General features: G+C 43.3%; 1 protein-coding gene across 1 annotated transcript in view; it reads right to left on the bottom strand.

The window, feature by feature from the left end:
- TSPAN4 (tetraspanin 4) overlaps positions 1–18,334 on the bottom strand; it is a 1,094,228-nt gene that overhangs the window by 1,036,526 nt on the left and 39,368 nt on the right. The window contains exon 2 of the mRNA XM_040328525.1: positions 2,820–2,964. The gene's annotated coding sequence lies outside the window, so the exon portion shown is untranslated. The remainder of the gene's footprint in view (positions 1–2,819; positions 2,965–18,334) is intronic.

Genomic DNA, 18,334 nt, shown 5'->3' with positions numbered 1-18,334 from the left:
CCAGTCCACTGCTTCATTCAAAGTCCCAAATACCCTTCTCTTTAATAGTTAACCACTTCAATAGCAGGCACTTATACACCTTGCTGCCCAAGCCAATTCTCAGCTTTCAGAGCTGTCGCAATTTGAATGACAATTGCGCGGTCATACTACATTGTATTTTATTTATTGTATGAATGAAAAAAAGTCTGAATCTTTTCTTATTTCGGTTATAAAACATATCCAATAGAGCTGCACGATTCTGGCCAAAATGAGAATCTCAATTTTTTTGCTTAGAATAAAGATCATGATTCGCTCACGATTCTCGCGGCATTAAATCTTTCACATTATACCCAAAAAATTGCGCTAACTTTATAAGTTATTTTTTCCCAAAAAAATTGCATTTGAAATACTGCTGCGCAAATACAATGTGACATTAAATATTGTAACAACTACCATTTTATTCTCTAGGGTCTCTGCTAAAAATATATAAAAATAAATATAAATATGTTTGGGGGTTCCAAGTAATGTTCTAGAACAAAAAATAAAAAAATGTTTTGACTTGAAACCAACAAATGTCAGAAAAAGGTTTAGTGTTTAACTAGTTAAACTTTCCTCGTTTACACACCGAAGTGTATTCCTTTGATCTAAAGGACAAATTGTTACAATGTTTATACTTATTTCCCCTGCTAAAGAATGTTGTGATACTTGGCAGACTGGCCGCTTTTTTTTTTTTTTTTTTTTGACGGCCGACAGCTTCAGCATATTAAAAAAAAAATCAGGAAAATACTTTGTCAAATGCAAGGGAGAAAAAAATTGCGATAACGATTAATCATGCAGCTGTAATATGCAATAAAAACAAAAAATATTTCTTCATAAATGTAGGCCAAAACTTATTCTGCTACATGTCTTTGGCAAAAAATAAAAATAAAGTGTATATTAATTGGTTTGTGTTAAAGTTATAGTGTCTACAAATTATGGTATATATACAGTACTGAAATTGAAGCAACTATAGATGCTATACTGTAATAGTGGTGATCAGGGACTTAAAGGTGAACTGAATGAGGTATAAAGTATGAATTGGTAAACTTAATAAAAATAATTTATAAAATGTAAAACAAATTTGTGAGATCTATACCAGCCCTCAAAATTTGCACTCGCATTTTGCGAGTAAATTTTGAGGGCTGGCGAGTGTGGGACACAGCTATTGAATTGAAAGCTGTCATGTTCCCCGCGTTTTAAACAACCAGTCGGCGGCGTCTCCTCTCCTTGGGGCTCCTCCCTAAACAACCAGGCTGCATCGGCTCTGGCTCTGGCTCCTCTCCTCCTCTCACTCAGCACAGGTAGGCTGCAATGGGGACACTGGCTGCAATGGGGACAGGTGGCTGCACTGGGGACAGGTGGCTGCACTGGGGACAGGTGGCTGCACTGGGGACACGTGGCTTCACTGGGGACACGTGGCTGTACTGGGGACACGTGGCTGCACTGGGGACACGTGGCTGCACTGGGGACACGTGGCTGCACTGGGGACACGTGGCTGCATTGGTAGACACGGGCAGGCTGCATTTTTGGGCACGGATAACTTGTTAATATTTATTTTTATAACTTAATTCTGCATAAAACATTTAAGTGTCATTTCATGAGATCATTTATGAGGGCGTGTCTGGGGGCGGGACATGGTAGGGGTTGGGCCGGGCAACTGGTGGCGAGTACGCCTTGAGGGCTGGCTAGTAGCTCTGGACTTGAAATTTTGAGCCCTGATCTATACCACCACGCCACAACCGCCTGCACTGTAAAGGATTTTGGGATGGTTGCAGCGAATGGGTGGTGTTCGGGCGGTACGGTCTTCCAAATGATGCACAGGGATAATTTTCTCTGCCCACAGCTTGTGTACACTCCCATCTGCTGCCTTTTCAGCATAAGAGGGAGCAATTACATCACGTCTCAGCCACGTATTTTTACAGCCCCCAACAGCAAGTGTGAACATAGCCTTAAAGTGTGAAAAAGGATTCCTATAGTACACATTCAGATAAAAAAAGGTCACTACTACAGACACAGCACAGTTTCATTCAGCCTACAGCAGGAGGCTCCAAAACACTTCACCTACACAGCAGTTTACATGTTTGTACCTTCAACAAAACAATTGAAAAACAAATATTAATCCATAAAACTATGTCAAAGGAGACGGTTCACTATTGGGATTTGTTTTTATGTGATATTTCGGTGCCGTTCTTACATTTTACATTTCTTGTGAGGAAGTAGTAATGTAAAATCGTTCATTCTAACTGCAAGAAGATATGCCTCCAAAGATATTCCAAATCCAATGGCATTAAAACAGAGCATTAAGATGACAACAAAAGGAAAAAAAAAATGTGAATGATTATGCTTCATCTCTGGGGATTTATCCAACCTAATACCGTAATGTCATTTAACGTACATGGCAAATCAAATACTGAGGTTTCTGTGGAAGGGATTCTGAACTTTCTAAAACACAAATGTTTCATGTCATTGAACAAACAAGGTCAAATGTTACAAGACAATAAGCAATAAAGAGAAGCTTATCCTTTCCCAGAATTCCATGTTCCTTTGCAGTGTGTCTAACAAGTTAGAATAAGTACTAGGTTTGTATGGTTCTACATGCCACATTGCTTTGATCAACCAATACCCATGCAGTCAATTGAAAAAGTAAAGATTACATTTTGTCAAAGAGAGACTTCAAGGATTAAAATAAATAGGGAAGGAGGAGGAACAATTAATTTAGGAGTGCTGTGGGACCATTTAGTAATTGTTATATTCAGTAGAGAAGAACAGAGTGAAAAGCAATAAAGCAAAGCTTTACATACCTTTTATTCTATTCCTTAATGAATGTATTTTCCTCTGGCACTCACTGCCTCTTCACATCAAAAGCAGAATCCACTTCCAGGCTGTTCTCAGTTCGTCAGAGACCAAAATTTTTAGGATTTCTTTATCTTCAACATTTGACAGATTCTATCAAAAACAGAAATCTGAAATTCAAAATATGTAGAGGAAGGAGCAGCTCGGATTTCAATGTAAATCCATGATGTAGTGCAAAGTGCCAGCAGCTGTAAGGGTCTCTAAGAGAATGCTGTTTTGCTGCACGGATTTCTTTTAATAGACCAACTACTGGACTCCTTATACAAGTGGTGGGTGGGGGGATAGTTCACACAATAGTGGGGTGTAAAGAATGATTATTTTACAAACCAGGAGGTATATACACAATATCAATATATTTAAATAGTGGAACTGCATAACATATGTACAAACCATGGAGCAATGGATCCTGCCCCATAACATTTAAAGTGGTTGTAAAGGTCATCTATTTTTATTTTTTTTAAAAACTAACATGTCATACTTACCTCCACTGTGCAGTTTGTTTTCCACAGAGTGGCCCCGATCCTCCTGTTCTGGGGTCCCACAGCGGCTCTCTCGGCTCCTCCCCGCATTAGCTAACCCCTTCTGGGAAGTTCTCTCTCGAAGGGGTTACCTCCATAGACTCCAATTGTATGACTCGGCCCCACACACCGGCGGCCGCGTCATTAGATTTGATTGACAGCAGCGGGAGCCAATGGCTGCGCTGCTATCAATCTATCCAATCAACGCCGAGACTCCGTGGAGAAGAGTACGCCGGGGACGAGCCAAGCAGGTGAACCTGGCTCAGGTAAGTAAAACGGGGGGGCTGGGGGGCCCGTGATTGCCAGGTGTTATTTTTTTCACCTTAATGCATAGGATGATCTCTTTGGAAATATGTTTTTTTAAGACAAAATACTCAGTTTACATTCTAATTACTTGTTTTTAATCAGAAACAATTATCTACTATATTTGCAAATAATATGATGTTACTTTTAATATAGACTTTGTATATGATCCTCTAACTTCCTTATCATTAACTGCTTGCCGACCGCGCACCGCCGTTTGGCAAGCTGGCTCTCCTGGACGAGAGCACGTCATTCTACGTCGGCTCTTTCAGCCGCCACTAGGGGCGCGCGCCCCCCGCTCGCCCCCCACTCCCGTGCGTGTGCCCGGCGGGCGCAATCGCCGCCGGGCACACGCGATCGCTTGTTACAGAGCGGGGACCGGGAGCTGTGTGTGTAAACACACAGCTCCCGGTCCTGTCAGCGGGGGAAACGCTGATTTTCTGTTCATACAATGTATGAACAGAGGATCAGTGTTTCCCCTAGTGAGGCCACCCCTCCCCCCACAGTAAGAACACACCCAGGCATACTTAACCCCTTCCCGCCCCCTAGTGTTAACCACTTCACTGCCAGTGGCATTTTTATAGTAATCCAATGCATTTTTATAGCACTGATCGCTATAAAAATGCCAATGGTCCCAAAAATGTGTCAAAAGTGTCCGAAGTGTCCGCCATAATGTCGCAATACCGAAAAAAAATCGCTGATCGCCGCCATTACTAGTAAAAAAAAAATATTAATAAAAAGGACATAAAAATACCCCCTATTTTGTAAACGCTATAACTTTTGCGCAAACCAATCATAAATGCTTATTGCGATTTTTTTTTACGAAAAATAGGTAGAAGAATACGTATCGGCCTAAACTGAGGAAAAAATATGTTTTTTTATATATTTTTGGGGGATATTTATTATGGCAAAAAGTAAAAAATATTAATTTTTTTCAAAATTATCGCTCTATTTTTGTTTATAGCGCAAAAAATAAAAACCGCAGAGGTGATCAAATACCACCAAAAGAAAGCTCTATTTGTGGGGAAAAAAGGACGCCAATTTTGTTTGGGAGCCACGTCGCACGACCGCGCAATTGTCTGTTAAAGCGACGCAGTCCCGAATCGCAAAAAGTACTCTGGTCTTTGGGCAGCAATATGGTCCGGGGGTGAAGTGGTTAAACATGAAATAAGCACTACTTCATATGCAAAATTACTGAAGTCTTCACTGCCTTACCTGCTCAGGGCTGGCACCCTGTCATTTTTATTATGCATGTATTGAGTCCAGCAAAATAAATTTGGGGGCAGTATCCATCTGCATTACACAAGCATGGCCTAGACCAGCCTTTTTCAACCCTGGGTGTCTTCAGAGGGTGCCTTGGCAAAATGCCTAAAAATTGCCCAAAAATGTCATAGAAGCCAGAAGGTGGATCAAGCCTGCCTAGTAGTTACACAAAGCCTCAGGTTTTCATTGCTCACCATTATAACCTTCTAGCCGCCAGCATCTTAACAACTAATGTCAATGGTTTATAAGAAGGACGTTGGGTTCCTGCACAACATCCTTGTTTGCCCCTCTCCATCAGCACTGAAGTCACATTAGCTGAGTGAGGCAAAGAAACTAAGGGACAAGAGAAACACTGGAATACTAGTCAGTACCAGTGTGCAAAGGTGTATTATTATAATAATGTATTAATAAATCCCCTCTAACGCTGTGTGTCCTATGTGTGTGGAAGATGCTCCATTATGTAAAAATATAAAAATAAAACTAATAGTTTAAAATGGGGTGCTTGAGATTGTGTAGAATTTTAAAGGGTTCCTTGACTAAAAGAAGGTTAGATAAACACTGACCTAGACTATTGTATAAACACCAATTTCATTGGAAACTAAAGAAATTAAATAAACATGGCCTGGCTCTGGGCAGGCAGGAATAGTGGTGACTTTATTTTCCTCCATCTAAGGTATGTACTGTTGTTGAGAAGCTTGATAAGGGAAGCAGGAGGAGAGGACTGAGGACTGTGGAAAGCAGGGTTAGCATTAAAAGTAATGTTATCCTTATCACATAAATTACCCTTCCTTAACCACTTGACAACTGGGCACTTAAACCCACTTAATAACCAGACCAATTTTCAGCTTTCGGTGCTCTCACATTTTGAATGACAATAACTCAGTCATACAACACTGTAACCAAATGACATTTTTGTCCTTTTTTCCCCCACAAATAGAGCTTTCTTTTGGTGGTATTTGATCACCTCTGCGGTTTTTATTTTTTTCGCTATAAATGAAAAAAGAACGAAAATTTTGTAAAAAAATGAATTTTTCTTCATTTCTATTAACATTTTTTGCAAAAAATGAATTTTTCTTCATAAATTTGGCCTAAAATGTATACTGCTACATATCTTTGGTTAAAAAAAAAAATTTGGATATTATTTAGTCTGGGTGAAAGTTATAGGGTCTACAAGCTATGGTACCAATTACTGAAAATTGATCAATTTGATCACACCTGAAGTACTGATGGCCTCTCTCATTTCTTGAGACCCTAACATGCCAGAAAAGTACAAATACCCCCCAAATGACCCCTTTTTGGAAAGAAGACATTCCAAGGTATTTAGAAAGAGGCATGGTGAGTTTGAAGTTGTAATTTTTTCCCACAATTCTTTGCAAAATCAAGATTTTTTTTTTTTTCACAAAATGTTCATATTCGCAGGTTATTTCTCACACACAGCATATGCATACCACTAATTACACCCCAAAACACATTCTGCTATTCCTCCCGAGTATGCCAATACCAAATGTGTGAGACTTTTACACAGAGTGGCCACATACAGAGGCCCAACATGCAGGGAGCACCATCAGGCGTTCTAAAGCACCCAGACCAATTCCGACATTCCTCTCAAACATGGAAAAATCATCATTTATTTGCTAGAAAATTACATAAAAACCCAAAACATTATATATGCTTTTTTAGCAAAAACCCTAGACAATACAATGGCGGTCGTTGCAACTTTTTATCGCGCACGTTATTTTCGCAGCAATTGTTCGAATGCGTTTTTTTGGAAATAAAACGGTTTTGTGCTTTTAAAAAAAAAAACATTAAAGTTAGCCCAATGTTTTTGCATAATATGAAAGATGAAGTTACGCCGAGTCAATAGATACCCAACATGTCACCCTTCAAAATTGCACACGCTTGGTATTGCAGAGTATTGGTGCGGGGGTATTGCAGAGTATGGTGCGGGGGTATTGCAGAGTATGGTGCGGGGGTATTGCAGAGTATTGGTGCGGGGGGTATTGCAGAGTAATTGCGCTGGGGTATTGCAGAGTATTGCCGGGGAGTAATGCAGAGTATTGCCGGGGAGTAATGCAGAGTATTGCGCAGGGGGGTATGCAGAGTATTGCGCAGGGGGGTATGCAGAGTATTGGTGCGGGGGTATTGCAGAGTATTGGTGCGGTGGTATTGCAGAGTATTGGTGCGGGGGTATTGCAGAGTATTGGTGCGGGGGTATTGCAGAGTATTGGTGCGGGGGGTATTGCAGAGTATTGGTGCGGGGGGTATTGCAGAGTAATTGCGCAGGGGTATTGCAGAGTAATTGCGCTGGGGTATTGCAGAGTATTGCCGGGGAGTAATGCAGAGTATTGCGCAGGGGGGTATGCAGAGTATTGCGCAGGGGGGTATGCAGAGTATTGCGCAGGGGGGTATGCAGAGTATTGCGCAGGGGGGGTTTGCAGAGTATTGCGCAGGGGGTGGTATGCAGAGTATTGCGCAGGGGGGTATGCAGAGTATTGCGCAGGGGGGTATGCAGAGTATTGCGCAGGGGGGGTTTGCAGAGTATTGCGCAGGGGGTGGTATGCAGAGTATTGCGCAGGGGGGGTATGCAGAGTATTGCGCAGGGGGGGTATGCAGAGTATTGCGCAGGGGGGGGGTATGCAGAGTATTTTGCAGGGGGGTATGCAGAGTATTTCGCAGGGGGGTATGCAGAGTATTGCGCAGGGGGGTATGCAGAGTATTGCGCAGGGGGTTTTGCAGAGTATTGCGCAGGGGGGTATGCAGAGTATTGCGCAGGGGGGTATGCAGAGTATTGTGCAGGGGGGGTATTACTGAGTATTGTAGGGGGTAATGCACAGTATTGCAGGGGGTTTCAGGGATGGCTGAGCAGGGATGGATGGATCTGTGACTGCAATAGTCACAGATCCATCCACAGCGCTGCTGACACCCGCGCTCCCCCCTCTCACACTGTTCCGCTCGGTACAGAGAGAGGAGGGAGGAACCGGCGTCTTCAAAAGACGCCGGTTTGTTTACATGTGATCGCTCCGTCATTGGACAGCGCGATCACATGGTAAAAGACCGCTGTTACTGGTCAATTACCTTGATCTGTGTAGCGCCGGGTCTCATAGACCCGGCGCGCACAGAATTTTCTGTGTGCGCGCCCCAGGCGGCGCGCATTACTGCTTCTGCTGGGCGCCGTTTCAGAACGGCGACCCCCAGTTAAGCAACCACCTTGCCGCCGTTTTTGGACGGCGGCTGGTGGTTAACTGGTTAAAGTGATTGTAAAGCTTCAGGGCTTTTTTTTTTTATTATATAATTTTTTTTATACTTACCTCCTCTGTGCAAGGGCTTTGCACAGAGTGGCCCCGATCCTCCTTTTCTGGGGTCCCTCCGTGGCATTCCTGGCTCGTCTTCTTCTCAAGTGCCCCCACAAAGAACCGCTTTCCATGGGGGCACTCCCGAGTCCTGCTGCCGCGTCTATCGACGCAGACAGCAGGACTCGGCTCGCCCCCTATGTCACTGGATTTGATTGACAGCAGGAGCTGCCGCCAATGGCTAAAAAAATTGCAGCACAAAAGGTTTTTCAATGCATATAATGCATTACGGTGAAAACTGAGGGTTTACAGCCCCTTTAAAGCTCAACTACATTGCATCTGTGGTTCCCTCTGCAAGGTAATGTCACAATGTGCTAGTATGAATTAAATACTAGATCATTATAAAAGACTCGCCTTAAAACAAAGCCCTCCAGTGGCGTGCTGTCACCGCTGCCAGGGCTTCCATCTTAAACCAGTCTTCCTTACAGGTTTACAGTCTGCAGCCATTTGAATGGTCAAGCCACTATGACATCACTCCTATACATACGCACTGGAGTCCTCTTCGTGCTACAGCACTCTCAATGGACAACACACTTAAGTATGCCGTTCATTCAGAGCGCAATGTGCATGTGCAGGTGACATTGCTGGCTGCAAAACATACAAATATCTCCTCAACGGTGGACGTTTAGGAGATGTTAAATGTACCTATTATAAGCTTACCTGTAGGTAAAAGTCATAAAGTGGAGTTTACAACTACTTTAATTCCTTTTTAACATTTAAAGCAAACTCGTCTATCCATCCATGTCTCCATGCTTTATTTTGTGGAGAAATTACTTTATAAAACACCCCCTAGCATTTTTGGCCGTGGCCATCTTGAATAAGGGCAGATGATTTATGTAGCATTTACTTCCTGGAACACATCTGCCCTTAGCTCAGGCTGGCAGGCAGGATGGTGTGCTTAGTTTAGAAAACCATTCTTCCCCAGCTGAAGACTCCTGGAATGTACGACAACATTTGCCTAGACCTAGAAAATAGTAAGTAACTGAAGAAACATAAAAAAAATAAAAAAATAAAAAAAATAAGTATGATAAAATTTCCTATCAATTTACTAGCAGCATAAGGATTAAAACCAGTCAATGTTGACTGAGAGAGTGAAGTCCAGCTTTAACCACTTAAGGACCCCTTCATGCCGATATACAATCAGCAGAATGGCACGGTTGGGCACAATCACGTACCTGTACGTGTATCTTTAAGCGCAGCCGTGGGGTCACGAGCGCGCCACCAGCGGTGCGCTCGCGACCCGGTCCGAAGCTCCGTGACCGCTGGACCTGATCGCGGCCGGTGTCCCGCAATTGGTCACCGGAGCTGAAGAACGAGGAGAGGTGTGTGCAAACACACCTTCCCTGTTCTTGATTGTGGCAGTGTCAGTGATCGTCTGTTCCCTGATATAGGGAAAGACGATCACTGACGTCACACGTCCAGCCCCGTCTCCCTACAGTTAGAAACACATATGAGGTCACACTTAACCCCTACAGTGCCCCCTAGTGGTTAACTCCTAAACTGTAATTGTAATTTTCACAGTAAACAGTGCATTTTTATAGCACTTTTTGCTGTGAAAATGACAATTGTCCCAAAAATGTGTCCGCCATAATGTCGCAGTCACGAAAAAAAAAAAACGCAGATCGCCACCATTAGTAGTAAAAAAATATATATATATTAATAAAAATGCAATGAAACTATCCCCTATTTTGTAAACGCTATAAATTTTGCGCAAACCAATCCATAAACGCTTATTGCAATTTTTTTTACCAAAAATAAGTAGAAGAATACGTATCTGCCTAAACTGAGGAAAAAAATAAAAAATGTTATATATTTTTGGGGGATATTTATTATAGCAAAAAGTAAATATTGCATCTTTTTAAAAAATTTCGATCTATTTTTGTTTATAGCGAAAAAAAAAGGACGCCAATTTTGTTTGGAAGCCACGTCGCACGACCGCGCAATTGTCAGTTAAAGCGACGCAGTGCCGAATCGCAAAAAGGGGCAAGGTCCTTAACCTGCATAATGGTCCAGGTCTTAAGTGGTTAAAATGTCTGCCTGGCAATAATTATGTAGTACTTTGTTGTGTATTGTGAGATAAGGTACCAGTTTGTTAATTAAAATACCAGTTGGTGAGAAATTCATGCCTTCAATAGTGAAACTTTAAAAATGTCAAAAACATGGATTGTGAACTTAACATTTTGCTGCAGAAATTTTGATGAATTTAGCGAAAATAACTGCTATATCAAATAACACAATAGCCAGGAATTATCCTGCAGACAATAAAACCAAAAATAGGCACCAGTAGTTGAATAAAAAAAATCAAGGAAGGGGAAACCTCTGTGTTATTACAAAAGGATTTTAAATTAAAGGTTTATATACACCCCGTATAATTTGGATCATGAATAAAATACATCCTCAAGTCCAAAAAAGTTGGGATGCTGTGTGAAATCTACCTACAAATCAAAATGTAATGATTGGCAAATCTCATAAGCCCCAAATTGTATTCACAGTGGAACACTTTTGAAATTGATGGCAGCAACAAAATGTTGGGGACAGGGCCATGTTTACCATGGTGTAACATCCCCTCATCTTTTAAAACTCTGCAAGACCCCTTTCAGGCATTTTAGCTCTAGAAAATGGTGCCTGTAAATCGCCTCTCATGCCTTCCCAGTGAAAGCTTGAGTGCTTTTACACTGGGGCCGTGCGCTTGCAGGACCAGGAAAAAAAAGTCCTGCAAGCAGAGTCTTTGGTGCGGGGTAGGAGCGGTGTATACACCGCTCCTGCCTCACCCCTGCCATTGAAATCCATGGGCAGCGCTGCCAAATCGCCTGCAAAGCGCTTCGGCAGCGTCACTTTGTAGGCGGTTATAACCCTTTCCTCGGCCACTAGCGGGGGGTTAAAAGCGCCGCTATGACATCGGTAAAGTGCCGCTAAAATTAGAATGCTGAATATGCAATATGTGGTACAGCATTGTCATGCTGAAATAGGCAAGGCCTTTACTGAAAAAACCTTGTCTGAATGGGAGCATATGCTGCTCTAAAACCTGCATATATCTTTTAGCATTGATGATGCTATTCCAGGTGTGTAATCTACCCATTCTATACACACTAATGCACCTCTATACCATAAGAGATTCAGGCTTTTGAACTGAAACCTGATAAGCTGTAAGGTCCCTCTTCTCTTCAGTCCAAAGGACACAGCACCCATAGTTGCCCAAAAAAAATTGTCAAATTTAGATTTGTCTGACCACAGAATAGTTTTCCACTTTGCAACAGACCATTTTAAATGAGCTTTGGTCCAAAGAATATGGTAGCATTTTTGGATCATGTTCCGATATGGATTCTTCGTTGCATAACAGAGCTTTACCTTGAATTTTTGGATGGCACGAGGAAACAGATTTTTGGAAGCATTCCTGAGCCCACGCAGTGATGTCCATTACAGAATCATGCCTGTTTTTAATACAGTGCTGTCTGAGCACTCAAAGATCATGGCATCCAATATTCTAATAATGCATTTCGGCCTTGTCCATTGCTCAGGGAGATTTATTCAGATTCTCTGAATCTTTCAATGATAGTATGTACTGAAGATGGTGATATATTTAAAGTCTTTACATTTTTATGTTGAGGAACATTATTCTGAAATTGTTCGATGATTTTTGGATGTAAATTTTCACAGATTTGTGAACCTCTGTCCATCTTTACTTTTGAGACTCTCCAAGATGCTCATTTTATACCCAATCATGTTACTAACCTAATTAGATGCACAATGTTCTTCCAGCTCTTCCTTGTTGGTACCACTTACTTTTCCAGCTTTTTGTTGACCTGTCCCAACTTTTTTGAGACGTGTTCCTGCCATAAATATTTTTTCTTAAAATGGTACATTTTCTCAGTTTAAACATGTTATGCTTTCTATTTTCTATTGTGAATGACATATGAATTTAGGAGATTTGCAAATCATTGCATTTTGTTTTTATGTAGATTTTACACAACATCCCAACTGAATTTGGGGCTGTAAAAAGTTAGCCAAAAAATATAATCTTAAAGGGCAAGTCTGATTGGCGACTCCAGTTCTTAGTAAGTACACATTGATACACAAGACTGACATTTTCTTGGAGATCAGTATTTTTAAAAGATTGCCATGTTCCCAGTGAGTCTTCTAATAGAGAACACATAGAAAGCAGGGAGGCAACTTATCCATCTACTCGTCTCCCAGTCTGCATGTATCTACAGCAACACATTCCCAGGACTCCTTGTGTGCAACTGTCTAGTAACATGTGATGTCCCTTCACAAAACATTTGGCAACACACAGATTATATTATGACGGAAGTTACATATCACAAATTTCCAATACACCTTTGCCTATACACTTGTATACCAAGTAGACCTCAGGCAGAACTAATGCTTACTTAAAGCAGAGTTCCACCCTAAAATGGAACTTGCTGTTTTTGGAATCCTCCCCCCTCCGGTGTCACATTATCAGTGTATAATGCAGATATTTGCTCCCACTTCAAGGCATAGATAGCTGCAGTATCCACGGCTATTTATGCCATATCCGGTACCTCCTCCGTCCCCCGCTGTCTTCTGGGAGACACACATGTCCCAGAAGACAGCAGGGATCATTCAGATTGCGCAGTAAAGAAACCAAAAAGTGAAGCACAACTTAAGCCTAGCCAATCAGGCCTATAATTATAAGAGCAATATTTAAAAAATTCAGTGATCCTATACTTACGAACTGTCCCTGATTTGTCTAGTCCTGCCTTTTAATTTGTTGTCCCACATCAGTAGTGTCCTGGAATCACAGTGTGAGGTTCACTGACAGTTACTGTGCATGCAATGTCATGTTTTTCAAGGTCTACTACAATGCGTGTTTGTCTTTATTAGCCTAACAAAGATTTCCAGCTCCATGTGATTCAGAATTTACTAGAGTAATGCCTTCTAACTAGATTTATTAGACAGGATTTTTGCCACCTACAAAAACCTTCAACGTTTTAGCAGCCAAAATGGGTGTCAAAGTATTTAGCAGAAAGGTCAGTGTCCCAGTACCTTTTCAAAATATTTTATGCAAACTGTTTTTGCAGAGAAATTGCTGTTTCTCACTGTACAGTGGTGTATCCAGAGTATGGGAGGTGCCACACATGGGGCAGAACCAGGTGGGTGCTTGGGTGTGCTATAGCGCCCTCAAAAATTCTACTAGCAGCCCCATCAGATTAGCTGATCAAAGTACTATGTTATTGTGAAATCTCAGATTTCCCAGAGTACTCTATTTAATAGTGCCACACATGCGTCTCTATGGTTCAGGCAGGCATGCATGCATGAAGAGGGTTCCTGATGTGAAAGGCGGTGACTCTGACGAAGCTCACTATGGCAGTAGACCAGAGCCTGGAGCTATTGCACCGTCACACAGTGGAAGGGGTGGATTAGACTGCACTTACAGTGGACTGGGTTAGTGAATCAACCACTCTCCGTTATTGACATTTTGGTAATTAATTTTTTTGTTCAATAAGTTTTTATTAAGTATACAGAATATACAAGTACAAAAGGGAATGAAACAGAAGACCATTCCAAAACAAAAAACAAAAACGAAGTCAAGGACATTGAATCAAAATAAAACAAGGTACAGAAAGAAAAGGCAGGGGGAGCAATCTGACTGAGACCAAACGCCACTTGGCCAAAACCGAAAAAAGCCCCTGCTCGGTATTATTACTAAAATGTCCCTGAGCCAAAATGCTTACAATAAAGTGTGGAACATTGGATGGTGAGAAAATATAAGGAAGGTTGAAGAAAGACATAGGGAAAGAACAAGGAGAAGAGGAGAAGAAAGAAAAGGGTAAGGGGGGGAGGGGAGGGGAGAAGGGTAAAGAGAGTAAGTCGCCACAGGTGGGTACCATTCATATGTAATTAAAATAAACATGTTAACTAAGAGAATAGTGTCTCATAGCTCAATGTACAATATTAGCATACGCAGTGGTAAACTTAATGGCAAACCAGTCGGTCCATATTTTAATCGCCAAATCAGATTTATTCCTACTAAAGAGTGTGAGATCCTCCATATGGTATGTATGATCAACTTCCTCTAACCATTGACGCAGGGTTGGAACTGTAGCCAACTTCCAATACCTGGGAATTAAAGACTTCGCCGCATTTAAGAAATGCAGTGTTAAGGATTTCTTATATGGGCCCACTGGTCTGTCTGTGCAGTGTAACAAAACAACCCCAGGATCACGGGGGGTCTCAAATCCCTGGATTTCCTTCATACAGTCAAGAACAGCTTTCCAAAATGGGCGTATATTTGGACAGTCCCACCAAAGGTGAGCATGTGTTGCCCTGTTTCCGCAGCCCCTCCAGCAAAGAGGGGAAGTCAGAGGGAAAATCCCATGAATTGCCACAGGGGTGAGGTGCCACCTGGTAAGAACTTTGTAGTTTACTTCCGCGGTCCTGGAGGAAATTGAGGAGGTATGGGCCAAACTAAGAATCTTGGACTTTTGGGCTTCTGTAAATGTTATATTGAGGTCTCGTTCCCAGTTACAAAGAAATATGGGTTGGCCTTTGGTTGTTAAGGACATCAATGCCTTGTAGAAATATGAGAGGGGTCTCTCTGGGGGTTGGTCCTCTACAAAGGCTAGTTCAATTAGGGACAGATCCGTGAGAGATCGAAGCGGTCGTGGAAGGGAGCGTACAAAGGCTGAAAGTTGGTGGTATTTCCAGTGATCCATGAAACAAATGGGGGAGGGACCCATAAGGTCGGACAAGGAGGCCACCCCAGTGGGAGTAATCGCTTGATGTAACATAGTTGCATTACCGAGAGACCAAGGCTTTCCAGAGATGAACATATTCCCGGGGGGGGAAGTAGTTATGTCCAGCAAGAGGCATCAATGGGCAGTTATGCAGCCACCCAAAAGATCTACACAGCGAGTCCCAGATCGTTAAGGTGGAATGCCTGAGGGGGAGGTGGATATGGCCAGGGACCTGCATCGTTTGGGGATCCATAGCTGTGTAAACAAATCCGTGGAGCACATGGACTCCTCCAGGGACACCCACAATTTAGAACGCTTATGATATCTCCAATCTAATATCCTAGTGAGTACTGCAGCTTTAAAATAACCCTTAGCATCCGGTAGAGCGAGGCCCCCATCAGATTTAGACCTGATAAGTGTGGATCTAGCTAATCTGGGTCGCCTCCCACGCCAAATGTATTTACCGAAAAGGGACCGGAGGAGAGTGAAAAAACCTACTGGGATCTTGAAGGGGATCATTTGAAACAGAAAAAGTAGCCTGGGCAGTATGTTCATCTTCACAATGCTGATCCTCCCCAACCAGGAATGGGCAAGCTGGGACCACCTCTGCAAATCTGCTTTAATAGTGTTTAATAAGGGGATATAATTAGTTCGGAACAAGGAGGAGGGATTGGGGGTCAGAAAGATGCCAAGATATTTAAGGGACTGGGGCTGCCAATTAAAAGGAAAGGATTCTTTCAGACGGGTGGCTAGTTTATTTGGAACAGTGAGGTTTAAGATTTCGGATTTAGACATATTGATCTTAAAATTAGAGATGGCACTAAATTTTGAGAAGGCAGACATCAAATTAGGGAGGGATATAAGGGGGCGTTGTATATAGAAGAGAATATCGTCCGCATATGCGGCATATTTATGTTCAACAGAGCCAACCGTGATCCCCCGAACGTTCTGGTCTGATCTGATAGTCGATAGGAAGGGTTCGAGGGAGAGGGCGAATAAGATAGGAGAGAGGGGACATCCCTGCCGGGTGCCATTATATAATGTAAATGATTCACTCAGGGTTCCGTTTATGCGAAGTTGGGCGGTGGGAGAAGAGTAGAAGGCTGAAATACGGGACAATAGAGAGGGACCGATGCCAAGATGGGAGAGGGTTGCCATAAGGTACTCCCAGTCCACCCTGTCGAAAGCTTTCTCAGCATCTGTAGATAAAAGAAGGGTGGGCTGGGAGAACCGGCGGACATATGACATCAGTGAGAGAGTGCGAAGGGAGTTATCCCGTGCCTCCCTCCCGGGAATAAAGCCCGTTTGGTCCAAAGAGACCCATTGGGGGAGGAGCGGGAGGAGCCTGTTCGCAATCACTTTAGCGTAGAGCTTGGTGTCAATGTTTAATAAAGAAATGGGTCTGTAGCTACCGCAATTACAAGGATCCTTACCAGGCTTAGGGATAACTGTGATGTGTGCGTGGAGAGTTTCAGGTCGGAAGCCACTATCCCCCGAGATGGAATTGGCGTATTTGGTCAGATGCGGCATCAGTAAATCAGCAAAGGACCGATAATACAGAACCGAAAACCCATCGGGACCCGGAGCTTTACCAGAGGCCATAGCTTTTAATGCAAGACGCATCTCAGAGGTAGTGATCTCTCCTTCCAAGGTAGCCAGCTTGTCCATTGACAGTCTGGGTAGGTTGGCTTGGGACAGGTAGTCATTGATAAGTCTGGATCTGGTCCCTGCATCTTCAACTGCGTTACGTACGTGGTATAGAGCCTGGTAGAATGAACGGAATTCCCTAGCAATGGCCGTCGTGTCATGTACTAAAGAGTCTCGCGAGGTCTTTATCCGAGCTATAAAAGTGGCTGTCTTTTCTTGTTGCAACGAACGGGCCAGCAGGCGCCCAGGCCTATTGCCCCATTCGTGCAAATGTTGGGCAATGATACGATAGGATTGCTTCTGGTCCAAATGATAAAGGGCCCGAAGCTCCTCCCTTCTCTGTGTCAAAACATGGAAGATCGCTTGGGATCGAGTAGATTTGTGTTGGCGTTCTAAAGTCTCAATGTCCCTGATCAGTTCCCGTTGTTTAAAAGTGTGTTCCCTCTTTCTCCTCGCACCCAGTTCAATAAGTTTACCTCGGATAAAGGCTTTATGGGCCTCCTACAGCGTGCCGGGGGCAACACCAGCGGGTTGATTGTCAGCGAAGTATTGAGATAAGTCACTCAGGAGCACCTTCCTATCTACTTCTTCGGAAAGGAGATTGTCATTAAGCTTCCAATTCACGGATCTACAGGGGATGGAGGGGATAGCTACAGTGAGAACGATCGGGGCATGGTCTGAGATGGTAGTGGCAGCGATTGAAGAAGCCGTCGGGAGGGAAAGATGATGGTGACTAATGAAGAAAAGGTCTATTCTAGAGTGGGTCTGGTGTAGATGGGAGTAATGGGTATAGTCTTTCACCCGGGGATGCATGATCCGCCAAATGTCCATTAATTGGGCATTATGTAAACATTTACGCAAAAACGCAAGGCGTCTCTGCGAGATACAGGACTGGCCTAAGGATGTATCCAGAGACGGTTCCAGGGACACATTAAAGTCTCCGGCCAGGAGGATGCAGCCCCGGGCGAAATCCCCCAATTTCTTAAGGGTAGAAGCTATAAAGGAAACCTGATCACGGTTGGGAGCGTATAAGGTGGCGATTGTGCACGGCATACTACCCAGGCTACCACGAAGGAATAGGAAGCGACCCAGATCATCACTAAGCATAGCATCGAGCTTAAAAGGAGTCCCCTTGCGAAACCCAATGGCCACACCCTTAGATTTGTGTACATCTGAAAGGCTATAATACCATAATGGGTATTGGGGGGAGGTGAGTTTCACAGAGGTGGTGTGTGTAAGGTGGGTTTCCTGCAAGAGGACAACATCCCCATGCAGACGACCCAGCTCTCTATAGAGGTTATGTCTCTTACCTGGGGAGTGTAGACCCCGGACGTTCAGGGAGACCAAATTCAGCGTAGCCATAGGGTTTCAGAGTAGGGACACATATCCTCATCACTAGCAAGGTAGCACCTGCGGCGGGGACAGAGAATGAGGGACAGGGAGAGGAAAGACAAGGGGGGAGAGCACCATAGAGGTAGAAAGAGAGAAAGAAGAAATAGACAGAGAAAAGTGACATCAAAAACAACATTGACCCCAAGAGGGGTACACCTTGTAAATGCACGCAATTGAATGCGGTGCAAGGGAGGGTAGTGCGAGCGGGTCGACACCCCCATGTCCACGGCCCCCGAAGAGGCTAGGCCACAGGGGTGCAGGGCCGCGCCACACA

This window comes from Rana temporaria, chromosome 11 (genome assembly GCF_905171775.1).
Source record: "Rana temporaria chromosome 11, aRanTem1.1, whole genome shotgun sequence".
Classification (NCBI taxonomy): Eukaryota; Metazoa; Chordata; class Amphibia; order Anura; family Ranidae; genus Rana; species Rana temporaria.
Note: the sequence above shows the minus strand (reverse complement) of the source record. Positions and strands in the feature narration are given on the sequence as shown.